Source organism: Phascolarctos cinereus, unplaced genomic scaffold (assembly GCF_003287225.1).
Source record: "Phascolarctos cinereus isolate Bilbo 61053 unplaced genomic scaffold, phaCin_HiC Scaffold_5;HRSCAF=322, whole genome shotgun sequence".
NCBI lineage: Eukaryota > Metazoa > Chordata > Mammalia > Diprotodontia > Phascolarctidae > Phascolarctos > Phascolarctos cinereus.
The window spans coordinates 122,265,606-122,284,548 of record NW_027555958.1 but is presented as its reverse complement, the minus strand read 5'-3'; the positions used below and the strand labels follow the sequence as shown (position 1 = coordinate 122,284,548).

The following is an 18,943-nucleotide window of genomic DNA, read 5'->3' as shown; positions in this document are numbered from 1 at the left end:
CAAAACTACATTTTTTTCATGTTTTAATAGATGTCTTTTATTTTTACATCATGTCCGTTTCTGAATATATGTGAGTGAGCCTACCCTCATAATAAAAAACAAAAGCAATTCAGCAAAGCCAACTAACACAGCATTCATAATCTAAAAGTATATTTAAAATTCCATGCCTATAACCCATACACACTTCTCCAGTTAGTGGAGGAAGGTACATTTTTTTCATCTCCTCTCTGAAGCAGAGAATGGTCATTATAATTACCTAGCTTTCAGTTTTGTGTTATTGTTCTTTCCCTTTACATTGTTCAACTGGTCAGTGATTAGTTAAGAATTATGTTGTCTTGGTATACATTGTTTATCTTTTCTGCTTCCTTCACTCTAAATCAATTCATGTAAGTCTTCCCATGTTTATTTCAGTTTTTCATATTTAGCATTTTTTCACTGCTCAATAATCTTCTAACACATCCACATATCACAATTTGTTTAGCCATTCCCCAATCAGTGGGCATCCAAGATGCATTTTCAAGAATAATTGCCAATAATTTGCCAGTTTCTTTCTAGTTCTGCATTTAAATGTAAATGACATTGAGACAAAAGCAGAGAGCTATGATATTGGCTTTGTCAGAACTGTGAAAATTATCATTATCATCAACACTACTCCATGCTCCTAGATGAGCTACTATGGGTAGGACACTGTGTTAGATTCTGGGGAGACAAAGAGGCTTAAAACAAGATTCCTTGTTCTTAAGGCGTAGTCTAGTTGAGAAGCTCTATATTAAGAAGAGATTGATAATTGAAATGTGCTTTCATTCCCTTTCAAGATAACATCCAAAATCCTGGGCTGCAATGAAAATGAGAGAGCTTTTTATGGTATCCTTATAAAATCTATGTTTTACCCTTCATTATTAACTTTTATTTGTCTTCTTTACCATAACAGAATCACTTCTCTAAATATCCTTCCTCAATGAATCCTCCTTTGGAACAAAGCAAAATTTGAGGAAAATCAACAAAACAATTGCAGTTCAAATTATGTGCAAAATTCAACATTTGTAATCCCCAACCTCTCTCCAAGATTAGAGAAGTATGTTTCTTACTCTATTCTCTGAGACCACAATTAATCACTGCAATTAATCTAATTCAGTAGAATTTTAGTGTAAAGAAAATATGTGAAGGATAATTTTTTACTCAAGTAAGTTCAAAATTTAGAGATTTGTTGAACAGGATTAACCTTGGCTAGGATTAGGCAATAAAGAAGAAAAGGAATATTTTCTTTAAATTATTGACTTTTGAAACTTGTTTTGATGTTTATCCAAAACTAAATTTTGTTCTTTAAATTATATTAACCCTAAATTGATGGAATTCTGTCTTTTGTGTAGGCATTTTGAACTCCTTTTCTCTGACATCTTTAGGAAGCTCATTTAATTTTTTTTCCCCTTGGTATATGATATAAATTACAAAGAAATTATCTCTCAGACAATTTAATACAAGCCAAAGGAATAAAGGATAAAATTGACTTTTTAACTGCTATTAAAGCAGGCTAATTCTCATATCAAAGTGGAGATCATATTCAATTGTCTACATAATATATCTTTACAAGAATGACTAATTGACTCTATTTTTCCACATATTTATTTACTTTTTTAAAGTTAGAAAGATCAGAAAAGCAGAGAACCCTTGGGACTTAAGTGAAGGGAACTCTATTAAAAAAAGTATAATTAAGATTTTTATTACACTAAATGAACCATAATTAGATTAAGAGACAAGGAATGGTCTTCAAACCTCCAACTTCCATTCCTGAATAATGAAAACATTATAAGCAAATGCTTCAATTCTGGTCTGTCTTGCTCCAGTCCAAAAATTTCATCCCTAGAGGAACAATACAAATGCCCTTGACCATACCTTTTAATCCCAAAATTCCAAAAAGCCAACAAAATAGAAATGGAGTCTTATTCCATTATTCCTAGCTGGGGTACCCAGGTTACTGGGGCTTTGAACATGTTATTTTTTTTTCAGAGTAAATGCTTTGGCCCAAGAGAATTAAGTGGGTGTCAAGAAGCAAGGACTTGGACAGGCAATGGATCTCTGCATGGTTTTCCACCAGCTCAATCCCAAGATCCAACTATGAGCTTTTTAACTGAAATGACTTTAAAACATGATATTGGAGCTTGAATTACTGAAGCTTCTGGCACCAGACCTTCAATGGATCCTCATTTAGGATTTAAAGTGTCCTCCTTCCAATTCCAGGGTTTTGAAAAAGTCCTGTATGCACTGTTAATTTTTGTCAATATCTCCCTTGGTCAGGAGTGGGCAATTTGCCCACCTACTGCCTTCTTTGGATGTGCTAGCTATTTCTCAGGCACTCTCTCCAACTGAAATAAACATGGGGAAGACTTACATGAATTGATTTAGAGTGAAGGAAGCAGAAAAGATAAACAATGTATACCAAGACAACCCTGATTGCCCAGACCCATGCTCATCCTGGTAGACAAGGTAGACAAATACCATCAAAAGTTAATAAGGTAGGTGCACTCCTTGGATGCCACCTCAGGAAAGATAAACAATGACTGAAGCAGAAAGAAAAGTGGTGAAATGGTGAGTGAAGAAGCCAGACTTAAGTTAAATGGGGTTCATGATGTGTGATGGCCAAACCAGTCCTGCTGAAGAGATCACTAAGATCAAGTACCTCGTCTCGGTATCTAAAACATACACTGAACTGGACAACTACCTGGGGATCAACGATCTGAATTTGTGATCAATCTTTTTTTTTTTATTTGTGATCAGTCTTGCTGAAAAAAATGCCTTTGACACTTTTAAAGCTTGCCTCACCAAAAATGGTGCTGAATTTACAGACTATCTCATAAGCAACTTGTTATATCTCATACAGACCATGCAACCACCAGCAAAGCCTTCTATTATCAAAGATCTAGTTGCTAAACTAAAGAGTGGAAAGGAAAAGCTCAAGAATGTGTTGCCAATTTTTTGCTGACCAGAGAATCCTACAGTATGGGCCATGCTTGATAAAGATGATGTGAGAGCCCTCAAAGATGTGGATGTCCTCAAAGAGTTTGACTTGCTAATGCCTCATACTGCAACACATGAGAAGCAGAGAGTCTTTGAACACTATGACACAGCAAAAAAGAAGAAACAGAATCACAGTCTAAACCAAGACAGAGACCCTGGTCATGTTTTAGGACTCCAGATAGGAATAAAAGGAAATCTAGGTACCGATCTAAGTGCAGAAGTCAAAGTCCTATCAAAGACAATGATAAATACAGAGAGAAAAACAGTGACATTTAGTGAGACAAACACGTGGACCAGCCTCCAACTAAAGAGCCTTCTATTGGGGAAATTTACAATGGCAAAGTTATCAGTGTCGTGCCATTTGGGTATGGAAGGACTAAGAAAAATGGTGAGAAGGCTTATTTCACATCTCTGAGCTGCCCTGGGAAAGTTGAGTGGCCAGTTTTGCTGATGTGATTAACAAAGGCCAGAGGATTAAGGTGAAAGTTCTGTCTTTCACTAGGACTAAAACCAGCCTGAGCTGGTTGTGAAGGATGTGGATCAGGATACTGGAGAAGAGATGAACCCAAACCACTAGAGGAAGACCAGTGAGGAAATGGAAGATGACAGGCTTCAGTTGAAATATCTAACCCGGATCTTGAGAAATAGAAGATCAAATAAATAATTGCAGTCAATGTCTTTTCCAAAGAAGAGTTTCCAGACTTTCATGAAGAGACAGGAATCCCTCCAAAAATGGATCATGAAGAAGATGAAGACCTGGAGATTGAACTGATTGAGAAAGAGCCTTCATTCCTGACAGGACATACCAAACAAAGCATGGACATAAGCCCCATTAAAATTGGTAAGAATCCTGATGGCTCCATGCACCAGCAGTGGTGCAGAGTGCTTTGGCTAAAGAAAGAGAAGAACTCAGAAAGAACCAACATGAAGCAGAGATGGACTCCATCACAATGGGACTCAAAAAACACTGCCTGATGTGGATGGGAGGCAGATTGCTGCCAACATGTGGGACATTAGGATGATGCCTGATGACAGAGTGGAGTAGAAGAAGCATGCTTTGGGGCCAACAAAGCATCTTATGATAAAAAAAAAAGACCTGTCAATCATTGAGCAGACAGAAAGTTTCCCTATCTTCAAACATAAGGAGTAGCTTGTCCAAGCTGTTCATGACTGGTTGTTATTGGAGAAATCTAGGAAGATAGCATAGATCACTCACTATCTTGCTGAGGCAGGTTACACCTCCAGGGGGAAATTGAATATACACCACCTTGAAGGGTGGCAGCAATTCAAATGGCCAAAAGAGTATCAGAGGAGTTTGGTTGTTGCTTGGGACAAAAGATGGATTACACTATTCAATTTGAAGACTGCCCCAGTCTAGAAATGGTCATCAAGTAGTTGACAGATGAGATGTTGCTTAAGGAGTGTTTGATTGATCCCGACCTTACTCAATATGAAATCATCATGGTGGACATGGTTCATGAGAGAACAATTCACACAGATGTGCTCTTTGGACTGTTGAAAAGGATGGTGCGGGAATCAGTGAAGTTTATTGTCACCTCAGCCACATTAGATGCTGTGAAATTTTCCAAAGTATTTCTATGAAGGTCCCATTTTCACACTCCAGGCTAATATATCCAGCAGAAATTCTCAACACCAAGGAACCCAAGACAGGTTACTTGGATGCCAGCCTTAATACAGTCATGCAGATCCATTTAACTGAACCATCAGGCCACATCCTGGTGTTTCTGACTAGTCAGGAAGAAATGAATACTGTGATATCCTATATGAATGCATAAAGTCTCTGGGTCCTGGTGTACCTAAATTAATCATCCTCCCTGTGTATTCTGCTCTACTGAGTGAGATGCAAACCTAGACTTTTGACTTGGCTCCTCCTCGTAGCAGAAAGGTTGTAATGCTACCAACACTACTGAGACATCTCTGACCAGTGAAGGGATCTACTACATGCTGGACTGTAGGTTTGTGAAGCAGAAAGTATACAACTCCAAGACTGGGATCAACCAGCTGGTGGTGACTCCCATCTCAGGCTCAGGCAAAGCAGAGAGCATGCAGAACTGGGAGAACAGAGCCTGGAAAGTGTTACAAGCTCAACACAAAATGTACTACCAAGATGACATGTGAAACATCAATGTGCCTGAGATCCAGAGAACTAATTTAGCCATCATGGTGCTGTCTCTCAAGGCCATCCATGACCTACTTTCCTTTGACTTCCTGGATGCCCCATCACCCCCTTGGAAACTTTGATCACAACCACAGAGCAACCATACACATTGGCAGGCCAGGATAATGAGGGCCTGCTCACCCATCTGGGCCACAGGATGGTAGAGTTTCCCCCTGGAATCAATGTTGTAGAAAATGCTGATCATGTCCATGCATCTGCCCTGCAATGAGATGTTCACCATTGTGTCCATGCTGCAGATCAAAAGAAAACCAGATTCTACCAGACAAAAGGCGACCACCTCACTCTCTTGGCTACAATTCTTGGAAGAATAGCAGATTCTCCAACCTCTAGTGACATGAGAATTTCATATAGTCTCACTCCTTCTGCCAAACCCAGGACATCTATAATCAGATATTGAGCATCGTGGTAGACTTAAGCTGGATGTGATGTCCTGTGACAAGGCTACAATCCATGTACAGAAAGTTCATCCGCAGTGATTTCTTCTGAAATGCCACCAAGAAGGACCCACAGTGGCAAAGAATTGGAAATTGAGGGGATACCAGTCAAGTGGGGAATGGCTGAACAAGTTGTGCTACATGAATGTAATGGAATACTATTGTGCTATAAGAAATGATGAACAGGCTAACTTCAGAAAAACCTGGAAAGACTTGTATGGTCTGATGTTAAGTGAAGTGAGCAGAACCAGGAAAGCATTGTCCATAGTAACAGCCACATTGTGTGATGACTAACTTTGATAGACTCAGCCCTTCTCAGCAATGCAAGGATCTAAGACATCTCCAAGTCTCATGATGAAAAATGCTATTCACATCCAAAGAAACAACTATGGAGTTTGAATGCAGATTGAAGCACACTATTTGCTTTTTTTCCCTTCTGTTTTGTTTTGTTTCTTCTTACAACATGACTAATGTGAAAATATGTTTAATAGGAATGTATGTGTATAGCCTATATAAGATTGTGTGCCCATCTTGGGGAAGGAAGTAAGGAGGGAGAAGGAGAAAAAATTTAAAACTCAGAAGCTTATGGAAGTGATTGTTGATAAATCAAAATAAATAAAAACAAATGAGCATAAATACAAAAAAGAAGGACTTACAGGATGGCTATTGAATTTCAATTGACCAGCAGGTGGTTTACATCCATCCTTCTAGTGCCCTCTTCAAAAGAGAGTCAGAACAGGTGGTATACCATAGTTGGTGCTGATTACCAAGTGGTACACGTGGAAGGTCACCACCTTGACCCCTGGTGGCTGGTAGAGTTTACCCCAGGCTTCTTCAAGGTGTTGGACCTCACAAAGCTCAGCAAGAAGAAGAAACAACAGTAGCTAGAACCCCTGGACAAATTCTGCAAGGAGACAAATGCTTGGAGGATCTCCTGGGCTTTCTGGTGGCAGGGACAAAGAAGCTACAACTTTTGGCACAAAGTGGTCAGTGTTGATCCCCCCCCCCACAAACACACACACACACACACACACACACACACACACACACAGAGGACCAAGGCCCAGGACTCCAGTGACTCTTGTCTAAAACACCACTGGAAACACAGCTGTCCTTGGCCTAAAAGGCCCCAAAGCCAAAGCTGGACATCCTGAACTTAACTCATTTCTTTCCTTGTGGTGAAATATTCAAAAGGCGAAGCTCACCTTGGTCTTAAGATACATGCCTCAACTAGGGCTAGCCTAGGTCCTGTGAATGATAGGTATGGAGCACCTTTTTTAGGCAAAGCTGGTCTAGGAGGAATTGTTACATTTCTGAATAGTTCATACACAAGATCCTCAGACCAGAGGCCCCTGATGTGCTAAGCACTGAGGTGCCCATTCATCAGCTCAAGCTGTTTCTTCAGGCTTAACTCTTTGAAAATATGGATTTGTTTATTTTTAAATACATATGCATACATATATATGCACACATATATACATATATATATATACATAGTTCTTTTTTTTGAAGATACAAGAGATAATGTTTATGTGGCAATCCATAGGAAATCAAAGTTGTAGAATTTAAAGATATTTCAAGCTTATTTGTAGATCTTGTGGAATTAAGCCATAAGAAAAAATTTCAGAACCTGGATCTTATCTTTACCAGAGGCAAATTAATTCAATGTCATCTATAGGTCTAGAAATAACATTTGGAAATAGAAGTGAATTATAATCTTAAGGCTTTGATCTAGCCTAGGCTTTATTAAGAATTATGCTGAGTTATGAATAAAAGCAATAAAAGACTGTGTACCATGTTATAAATGTAATTACAACATACATGCTAATAGCTAAGAACCTTCCAACTATGGCATCTTCCTTTTTTGTTGTTGTTGTTTTTATTTTTAGTTTTCAACATTCACTTCTACAAGATTTTGAGTTACAAATTTTCTCCCCATCTCATCCCTCCCCCCACCCCTAATCTGCCCTCCCTTCTATCTCTCCCCCCCTTCTCTTATCCCCTTCCCCTTCAATTTTCCTATAGGGCAGGATAGATTTCTATACCCCACTCCCTGTATATCTTATTTCCCAGTTACATGTGAAAACAATTTTTTTAACTTTTGTTTTTAAAACTTTGAGTTCCAAATTTTCTCCCTTTCTCCCTCCCCACCCACCCTCATTGAGAAGGCAAGCAACTCGATACAGGTTTATGGCATCTTCTAATAGAAAAATGTGCTCGGACTGGTACATGGAAAAGATAGAATATTATCACACTCATTCTATTTTTTGTGTGGCACCCTGTATTGTGTATTTCAGGACGTCTAGCTAGAAAGAAATAATATTGCTATTGGTCCACATGACTTCAAAGTGAATATATTTAACCAAAGGAGATGTAGAGGAATGAGTTATTTAATAACAGTAGAAAAGGACTGTGGACTGAGAGGAAAGAGATCTGGGGTTGGATCTGCGCTCTGCAGCTGAAATCACAAGTCATGAAAATAACTTATGTGCTGTGTCTCCTTTACCACCATCTGTAAAATATTCTTTCTTTTAGGTCACTAGGAAGTTTTAACACTAAAAGTAAATAATAGAAGTTCAGGCAGTAGTTCCTAAGGTGGGAGAGGAGGTGGAGAGGTGAGGAGGTAAGGAGGTGGGATGTTAGTTTCTAATGGCTGGGGGTGGAGGACGGTGGGCAAGGGGTGGGTAACAGTTTACACAGGATGGGAAAAGACAGGCCAGAATGGAGCTATTGGAAAGAATCTATGAATGAAAATGCAGGCACACCAAAAATTGGCATTTTGTAGCCTGAATAAATACATCTCACACACAGACTGCCACTTAAAAAAATATGTGTATAAGTAGTTGCAATTGAGTATACACAAATTCATTTGAAAATGTTTTCATTTTCATTGCTTTTTGTCATTATATATTTTCTCAATCAGTGGATCCTAACAGTGGGACTACTATCAGGTATGTTTCAAAAATTTCAGAGGTCTTAAGTCCTTATATCCAAACAAGCCAACAGCTATGTGTGAGGGCATTATTATATTAATCTATCATATTTATTAATTGAGAATAAACTGCTATGTTGATGCTTCTTTTCAAATATCTTAGGTTAATTCAATTCAACAAGCATTTGTTAAATGCCTATTACGTGCCAGGCACCATGCTAAGAGCCAACGGGGAAAAAATCCTTTGGAAGTAAAAGTCAACTCAGAAATCCATGGATCCAGAACAAGACTAAGCAAATCTGACCATTACACCCAAAAGTGCAACTGGAGATGGAGCCTGACCTGGTATAATGCCCTATGTCAGAAACCAAAACTAGAGAGATCAGCAATGCAAAGAAGACACCAACCAGTACAAAAATATAATTGTAAATCTAACTCAATAGCAATAACAGACTCAAAAAGGGGTGAAAGGGATTTTCAACACCAATATTTAGAATAAATGAAGCAGGAGGTTGTTGGGTTTTGTTTGTTTTTTTTTAATTTAAATGAAAGCCCTTGAGGAAAGAATTGGAAGGAGAATGAATTAGTAGCTCAGAAGAAAAATTGGTAAACCTTACCCCTAAAACTAGACTCCTTGCAAAGTAGAATAGAGCAAACAAATCAGTGCTCCCACAAAATGGCAAGAAATACTGGAATAGAACTAAAAGATTGGAGAAAATAGAAGAAAATGTAAGGTATTTTATATTAAAAACAACTAATGTGGAAATAGATCACAGAAAGGTAAAACCACGTTAAATTAAAAAGCTTGGACAACACATCTAAAAAATATGTAATTGAAAACTTCCCAGGTCTGTTCCCAGAACCAGAGGGCAAAGTGAAGATATAATGAATTCTCCAAACACTTCCTGAAAGGAACTACAAAAGGAAAAGTCTCAGAAAAGTCATAACCAAACTACAGAGCTCTCACATCAAAGAAAAATATATGTAAGTACTCCAAAAGGAAGAGCTTAAGTATGAAGGAACTACGGTCAGATCACACAAGACTAGGCGGCTTCTATTAAAAATGAGAAGAGATTTTGAAATACGATTTATACTCTAAAAGGCCAAAGTGATAAACTTACAACCAAGAATAATTTACTCTTCTGAGTATAATCCTGCAAGGAAAAAATGGACTCTTAATCAAACCCAAGACTTTCAAGCATTCCTGGTGAAAAGATTAGAGCTGAGAAAGAACTTTGAAATATAAACAAAAAATCAAGAGAAAACCCAGAAATATAAATTTACTTGAGAAATTAGAAATCATATAATGTAGTACTAATATTCTAATATAGAGAGAAGAAAATTCACACTAAAGAAAATGGAAAATGATAAATAATGGAGGGGCTTTCAAAAAAGAAGTATTTTAATGGAGTATTGGTAGAGCTATGAATTGGTATAGCCATTCTGGGAAACAATTTGCAATTATGCTCCCCAAAACTACTAAACAATGAATATCATTTGGCTTAGCAATACTATTACTAGGATTATACCACAAAGAAATCAAAGAGGAAAGGGAAATACAAAATTCCCTATTTCATATTCAAAGGCCTTCACAACCTGCCTTCTTCCTACCTTTCCAGTCTTCTGAAACATTATTCCCCCCAGTGACCCTGGCTTTCTTGCTGTTACTTGCACAAAACACACCATTTCCTCTCCAGCCTCTGGACATTTGCAGTGTCTGTTTCCCACACCTGGAACACTCTCCCTCCTCATCTCTGACTCGTGTCTTCCATCAAGCCCCAGCTGAAATCCCATCTTCTATGAGAAGCCTTTCCTCATCTCCAATGTATTCTGTACATATTTTGTTAGGGCAACGAGGTGGGCAGTGGGTGGAGTGCTAGGCCTAGAGTCAGGAAAACATCTTCCTGAGTCCAAGTCTGGCCTTAGACACTTAATATCTGTGTGACCCTGGGCAACTGACTTAAACCCATTTGCCTCAGTTTCCTCATCTGTAAAAATGAGCTGGAAAAGGAAATAGCAAACCCCTCCAGTATCTCCACCAAGAAAACCCCAAATGGGGTCACCAAGAGGTGACTGAACTGAACTAACTGAACACAACTGAAAAAATATATTTCATTTGTACACAACTGTTTGTATATCGTCACCCCACTACAATGTGCACTCCTTGAGAGCTGCGACTATCTTTTGCTTTTCTCTATATCTCCAGTGCTTACTACTGGAACAGGAAGGCAATAGTAGGGGAGAGAAGGTGACCAAGTATAAATAGATAGACAGATAGATAGATAGATAGATAGATAGATAGATAGATAGATAGACAGACAGACTGCCCAAAATGAATAAATAAAATTTAATTGAAAAACTCTTCAACCAAGAAAAACATTTTAATTAAAAAGTTTAAAAAAAAATACTGTTTTGGTTTAGAAAATGTCTAAGTTTCTTTAAAATTCTAACTCATATGCTCTTAAAAGCATATATGTACATACATATATGCTTTTAAGAGCATATGAGTACATATATATACATACATATTTGCATGTTGTAGAGTAGAAAACAAAGTGGAACAAGTTTGTTTTATTTTGGAGGCAATAGGGATTAAGTGACTTGCCTGGGGTCACACAGCTAGTAAGTGTCTGAGGCCAGATTTGAAATCTGGTTCTACTGACTCCAGAGCTGGTGCTCTATCCACTGTGCCACCTAGCTGTCCCTTAGAACAAGCACTTTTGGTGCTATGTTTGGCTATGTTCTACATTCACTCAGTTGCATCTACAAATCAACTTTTAAAGGCAAATTCTCTTGGGGAAGGGGAGACCTTGGGAAACAGGGGCTGGAAGAGGAAGACAAAAGGAAACTGGGAGGCTACTATGGGAAGGCTAAAACAGCAGAGAAGTACAGAAGTAGATCAGACCAAGGAGGAAGTCTGCTGGGCAGTGGGGCCACGTGGGAGTACGAAAGAAGAGAAAGCATACAATTTGTTAGCTTGATATTTGAACTAATTATTCCTGCTAACTAGGTGAGTTCAGTTTTGTCTACATGGAAAGATCATACATGATAACAATATCCTCTAAATTTTGGTACCCTGGCAAGAGGCTCTGGTTGCCTGTACAGTAGCAATGACTCTGAATCAAAAGGCTCCTGGACATGATATCAAAAGACTCACATTCAAGTACTGGCTCCCACACTTACTGGGCAATTGTGAACAAGTCACCTGGCAACTCTGTAGCTTAATTTCCTTGTCTCTTATAAAATGAAGGTATAAAATATTGTGTTGCCTACCTCAAAAGCTTATTGTAAATAAAAATCTTGCTGAGTTTCACTTTCTTCTTTCTGTAAAATGGGAGAAGAATAATAAAACCTGGCATACCTATTGCACAGAGTTATTGTGAAGATGAAATGAGATGATGCGGTTAGTTTGTAGTTTGTAGTTTTGTAGTCTGAAAAGTGCTTTGCACGTGTAAGAGTTAAGGCTGAAAGGGGGATCTAGGAGCCCATTTCTTGTAATCCTCTCACTGCACAGATTAGGAAACTGAGACCTCAAGAATTTAGGTGATTTGCCCAAGGTTACACAGGGAAAAAATGGCAGAGCTAGGATTTGGACCTAGCTCACCTGCCTCCAAATCCAGCATTCTTCCTCCTGTACCTCATAAGTTGTTATGGTTTGGATATAAGAGAACATTGGGAGCAAAGACAGTTAATCAAATATGTGGTGGCTCTTTTAACAATTACATCTGGTCAGCTGAATAACTGATTTGATAACAATATGGTTGGTCCAGTGACTATGTATTAATATGGCTACCATATTTCATTTTATATTTAGTAAAGCACTAGTGTTTTGTTTGTATTCAATAATTTTATTTTTTATTGTTTTGGTTTGTTTTTTTCCCAAAGGAGGAAGTGTTTGGCTCTGTGATTTCATCACTGTAGGGAACTCCTACTAAGCAAACTCCCTCTGTCAACCCACACCAGCAACTGTTTTGCAATTGAGAGTCTTAGAGAGTTGTGTGGGACCCTGAGAAATGACTTATCAAGAGTTATACTGCCAGTAGGTGTCAGAGATTGGTGGACCCAAGCATCCTTATTTCAGAGTTTTGTTCTCTCTTTCCAATGTCCATTCTTCCTCTCTCATTAAATTCTATCACTTTAATAGCACAAATACTTACTAGATTAAATCCACATCACACAAATCTTTTCCTAGAAGTAAGAGGAAGCATTCCTGAAATGTTACTTTTCACTTTAATCCACAAACACTTTATTCTTACTTTAAATACACTATTAAATAGATAAATTGCTCTATCCTATAGACTTATTTTCTTTCTCAGGTGGAAAATTCTAATGCCTTCATTTGTAACTAATTTCATCACTTATAAAACAGAAAAGAAAAAGAAGCCCCTTTTACCCTGAAAAATAATTTGGAATGCATCCATCTGTAAGTAATGTACATTCCCCATGTTTCTTCAGTTAATTTCCATTGTGCTGGAAAAATCAACCTTAAATGTCCTTTTCAAAAGTACTATTTCAGACAGTCATTTATCAGGTGTATATTGTGTGGCTGGGTGGTGTTTAGAGATTCCATTTGCTGTACGTTATCTGTGAACCTTACACTCAGCTTTCATTTGTCAGGGATTTAGATCTCAGCTGTGTTTAGTTTTGGGGGCTTGAGAACAAGTCGACCCATAGACAGACACCTAATCATATAATTCATGCAGTGCAAAAGGTTTGACTGCCCTCTATCAACCTCTATGTAGACAGTTCCTTTGAATGTAGTAATGGATGACAATATCGAAAGCATAAATCTCGGCAAACTTCAAGGTTTCCTGGAAAACATGACTCTTTAACTCTAGGCTTATAGACATTTGGCACAATGTCAGAAACTCTTGAACTATTCATTTATCCACTACTAGCCAAAAATAACCAAAGTCTCAATGTGTCTGTTGATTTGTTTTGAAATCTGCTCAAAACTGTAAAGCTAGAGACCAGAAATTTAGAAATGAGTCCCATGAAATAGGGAAAAATCTCTTCTTAATATTTCAGCATAAGAGACCATACAGCAAGCCTATGTCCCTGAGAGGGCACATTTTTCCAATATACATATAGTCAATGAACTATATAACATAACAAATAGCTGAATGTTTACACTCAAGGAAGATGATTGGAAGAGAGTAGAAGGTTAAATCCTATCACCTAATAAATTTCACTGCTTCTAACATTTAAGGCTGGTTGCTTTAATTAAACGCTACAATAACTAAATAATTCACTGTCTCATAGATGACTTTATTAATAATAAAGTAAAATTCATTATATAAAAACATTAAGTACTTTATTTCTTTATATATAATAACACCTCAAAAATGGTTCTACTGATAACCAAGTAGCATTTTATAACTTATTATTTTAACTTCTAACATTAAGTACTGTGTTGTCTCCATTTTAAAACCAATTTTTTTTTAAAAAATAACTTTCATTTCTAAAGAATGCACATTGAGCAATAATTACCACAGGCAATATGATATAATACAGTGGTCTCCAAAATGGGGTGCTTTAGTTTAGACAATATGTTTGGTGAGGATGGAAGGATGTTAGCATTGCCATTTCTATTTATTATTTTAAAAAAAAGTAACCAAGCTTTGATAATGCTTAATATATATATTGACATTGGCATCCCTACTCAGTCTGTTTATCAGATGGTTACACATAATACATAGCACACAAGGTATCTTAAAGGAAGATAGGAGATTCCATATTTAAGAGGAATTGAAAATAGAGCCCTCATTCATTCATTTATTTTCAATATATTATGGCATATTACTGTTTACTGGTGCCTGGTTAATTGGATTTATAGATTATATGATCTAGTTTTAACTAAGCATAAGGATAGGGATTAGACTTATGATTTCATTGGTTTAGGGAACTCAACTTGGCACTTTTTCTGCCCTTATAGTCTTAAAGAGCTACCTACAGCTAGGAGCAGCTAGATGGTACAGTGGATAGAGTGCCAATCATGGAGTCAGGGAGACCTGAGTTCAAATCTTACCTAAGAAACTTACTACTTGCGTGACCATGGTCAAGTCACTTAACCTCAGTTTCCCATCTGTAAAATAAGGATAATAATAGCACCTACCTCCCAGGGTTGTTGTGAGAATCAAACAAGATAATAATTGTGAAGCACTTAGCATGGCTGGCAAATAGTAAGTGCCACATAAATGTTGTTTTATTGAGTAGGTTCAGTCATGTACAACTTTTCATGACCCCATTTTTGGGTTTTCTTGGCAAAGATACTGGAGTGGTTTGTCATTTCCTTCTCCAGCTCATTTTATAGATGAGGAAACTGAGGTAAACAGGGTTAAGTGACTTGCTTAGGGTCACACAGCTAGTAAGTGTCTGAGGCCAGATTTGAACTCCTGAAAATCAATCTTTCTGATTCCAATATCAGTGCTCCAAGACCTAGCTGCCCCATATACATGTTAGCTGTTCTTATTACTCTGAGGGATGAAGTGATCGTCCCAGAGTCACATACGTGCCAGATGTGTGAACCCAGGTCTGGTTCCAATGTCAGCCCTTCCTTCACTATATTGTGCTTACTTCATGTCAGCAAAAACAGACAAGTGGTTTTAAAAGATCTCTGTTGAGAAACTTCAGATTGAAGAGAACACTAGCAATGTGAGCGTAAGCCAGTGTAAGAAAGTGGCAAAACTAATGCTTCTACTCCAAGTAAGAGCTTTTCTCACCTATATTATGAGGCAAAAACAATGACAATCTAATCAACTGACAAGAAATTAACCCAAAATTTCAAAATTATCAAGAAGATTATTCTAAGATTTAGTGTATATCCACTATTCTTAACAATGAACCTCTCCTGGGTATATTATTTCTTAAAACATTCACTAATGATAGTATGAATCCATCACAATGAGCAAGCAAGATGCTTAAAAAAGCAAGATTTTGTTACCAAAAATAATGTAAGTGTATCACCTATAAAACTTATCTGAACACTCTAAAAACTTGGAAAGGGAATTTTCTAACTTGTTTAAAAATCTTTCAAACAAAGTTTCAGGTGACGTTTTGGATCCATTTCTTGTGTATAAAAATACCAGACCTCTGATTAGTTTGCAAGCACGACTAATTGTAATCAGGGAAGATGGAAATTTAATAGCCAAATTTCAACAAAAAAATCTTTCATATGGAAGATGGGATTTAAAGTGAGCATCTTAATTCATCAAGTATGGTCATTTCTTCCATTTAGATCCACGTTTCTTTCTGATTTCTCTTTTTGAACTTTGACAGTCGTGCGCAGTACAAATGAATGCCCAGTATAAAAACAAACAGAATTTAGAATCAATGGTGGTGGGTCTACCATATTTGACACCTGTAGTAGATCATTTTTAACAATTCTTCTTTTTTATGATAAAACTATTTTCAGTAATAATCATGAAGTACAATAAATAATATTGTCAAAAAAAGAAATTCAGAGAGTAAATTTTTTCTTTTATTAAACTTTGTGTATATATATATATGTATATATATACATATATATGTATATATATGTATATATATATACATATATATATAAGCAGGTCAGTAAATATATATCAATTAGTTTAATTAATTAAATATTACAGTATAAAAAGGAAAAAGGTAATGAATTAATGCTGTTAATTATATTAATATATTTTTGAGGAAAAAAGGGGGAAAAAAACTTACATTTACATATTGTTGTGTCACAGTAATGAATAATACCACTACAGTTTCTGTTTTCAAGCCTTAACTTCTGGAAATTTGCCAGTCTTCGCCAAAATCAAGCTTTGCATACTCATGTTTAATAGACAGTATAGCCAGATTTATCTCATTTATGTTTGAACAAAGAACAATTTTGGTAAATAAAACAGTAATATACAAATAGGAAAAGTCTTAAAGGTAAGGATAAAATTTGGAAGAGATTCATAGGAATCTTATTTCATAAGTGAATTTTAATAAAACTGAAATGTCTTCAAAAGGTACAGTTGAGACAACTACTAAATCATCATATTGATGTAACATTTTATTTTCCTGATTCATTCTTTAGTTTTAAAAGTAATTAACAATTTAATAAGAATAAATTTCAATTTTTAGCATCATGTGTTAGCTACATTTTATACTTGTCAAATATATTACAAGTTGAATTTCACATTGCTTCACTGTTTTATATTTTAAACACAAATAAAAACTCCAAACATTTACATGGAATGACAGGACTGAAATAATTCAAATTCTGTTTCTTCATCTTTATAATTTCTGTGCTATGAATTTTTATTTCACATCTACTGTTGGAATGCTGGAATATGTTGTACCGAAGTTGTTGGAGACAAGAATTTTACTTAAAGTGAGCTCAAATAATTCTGAACCATTAAGGATTTACCCTCAAAATGAACACATGTAGCTGAGTCTGCCAGCATCAAGGGCCAGCTGTGGTAATATGGGCTGTGGTAACAAGACAATTGTTTAGAACTTAAAACAACAAAAGACATTTTAGGAGGAGGAATATTTTGTCACTAGTATTCTTCAGAATTGCCAGTGAATGGTGATAATATAAAGCAGCCCAGTTCCTATTCAGTTTTATTATTGTTTTAAAATTCTCCAAAAGTATTTCACCTCTTTATTGCCTGCACCCATGGCAGACCACTTCCACCACCTAGGCCTTAATCTGCCAGAACTTAGAACCACACATTCAAATTGTTATTTCATAAAATCTTAAACCTAGATTAAAAAAAAATAAAGTGTTTTTAATCATATCATTCATCTCCTGGATCTGTTTCTGAATATAGATTTTGTCACCATGTTTCAGCTTCCTTCAAACACCTGAAGTTCCCACAGCTACTATGCCCTTCTTGCTGTGGAATATTCTCCACCCCTTGAGACCCCTTCTCCCATTGGTGAGTTCTTCCCAGAACCTCCATGTTGAGGATGGGCCCAAGCCAGCCAGCCTTAATTCCTCTTCTGATTCCGATTTTTTAAACTTTGCCACTATGCCTCTGCATGGGTACCTTTCCCCTCTCCTTATCCCCAGCCCCCAGACTTTCCATTTCTATTGTCTTTCCCATTAGGACATAACGCCCATTGAGGGCAGGGAGTGTCTTTCTCTGTATCTTATATTTGTATCCCCAGCACTGAGTCACAAGACGTGGCACATATTATATATTTAATAAATGTCTGTTGACCTATTGACATTGCTTTCACATTGAAACCAATAAGGTTTATCGTGCCATTAATAAATATAATTTTAAACATCATTTTAAAATATTGCTTATCTCATCATTACTTCATCCTTTTAATTTCTATTTCATGCCTATTTGTAATATACATATATATATATGTATACACACACACACACACACACACACACACACACACACACATATATATATATATAATGCATTTGTACATGCATATAATTTATAAATATATTTCTTGAGGGCACAATGCTTTACTTACAGAGGTTCATTATCAACAAGGTTTAGAGGACATTGAAATAGTGAATAGAGCACTGGACCTTGAATCAGGAAGAATTAGGTCAAATATTGCCTCAGATACCTGATACCTCTGTGATGTTGAGGATATTTTTCAACCTCTCAAAGCCTCAGCTTCTTGATCTGAAAAATGACAGCAATATTACCTCTAGTACCTACCCAACTGGGTTTTTTTATGATTCTTAATGCAAATAAAAGCACTTTGCAAACTTTAAAGTACTATAGAAATGGCATCTTCTTATTAATTTGTGAATTAATATTCCATTAATATTCCATTATAAATTACATTTATAATATATAGTGGTATAGTTCTATTATAAAGCCTATTTATATACTTATAGATATTTTTGTTTTAGGATTATATTATAAATTAGCTGGTAATGACTGTCCTTGTATTCTAAAATTATTGCTTTAGGGCAAATCACAATTTTTTCATTACATTGACCAAAGTACCTATAATGACCACTTCTCAGGTGTGTTTCCATAAAGATGCTTTTTTTAGGTATGAGCTGGACTAGATGGCTGCCCCTTCCAACATAAAATTCTGTGATTCTGAGAGAAATTAATTCACCTTGTGAATAAAAAGCTATATATGTATTTTACAATGATATGTATAATGTGTTTATATACATAATATATGTACATACATGCATATATATATGTAAGAGAGGCATCATGACATAGTGGACAGAGGGCTGACCTTGGAGTCAGAAAGATCTGGGTTTGAGTCTTACCCCTTGTACAAACTAGCTGTGTAACAGATAAGTCTCTTAACCTCTAGGTACCTCAGACAACTCTATCAAACTCTTAAATTTCAGGTGAGTTTCCAGTGTGCATTAAAAGAAATTCTCACATTAGAAGTTCT

At 36.5% G+C, this 18,943-nt stretch overlaps 1 long non-coding RNA gene and 1 pseudogene across 1 annotated transcript in view; one reads left to right on the top strand and one right to left on the bottom strand.

The window, feature by feature from the left end:
* LOC144457548 (uncharacterized) overlaps positions 1-18,943 on the bottom strand; it is a 257,270-nt gene that overhangs the window by 79,301 nt on the left and 159,026 nt on the right. The gene's annotated exons all lie outside the window — the stretch shown is intronic.
* Positions 1,974-8,258, top strand: LOC110208961 (ATP-dependent RNA helicase DHX8 pseudogene; annotated as a pseudogene).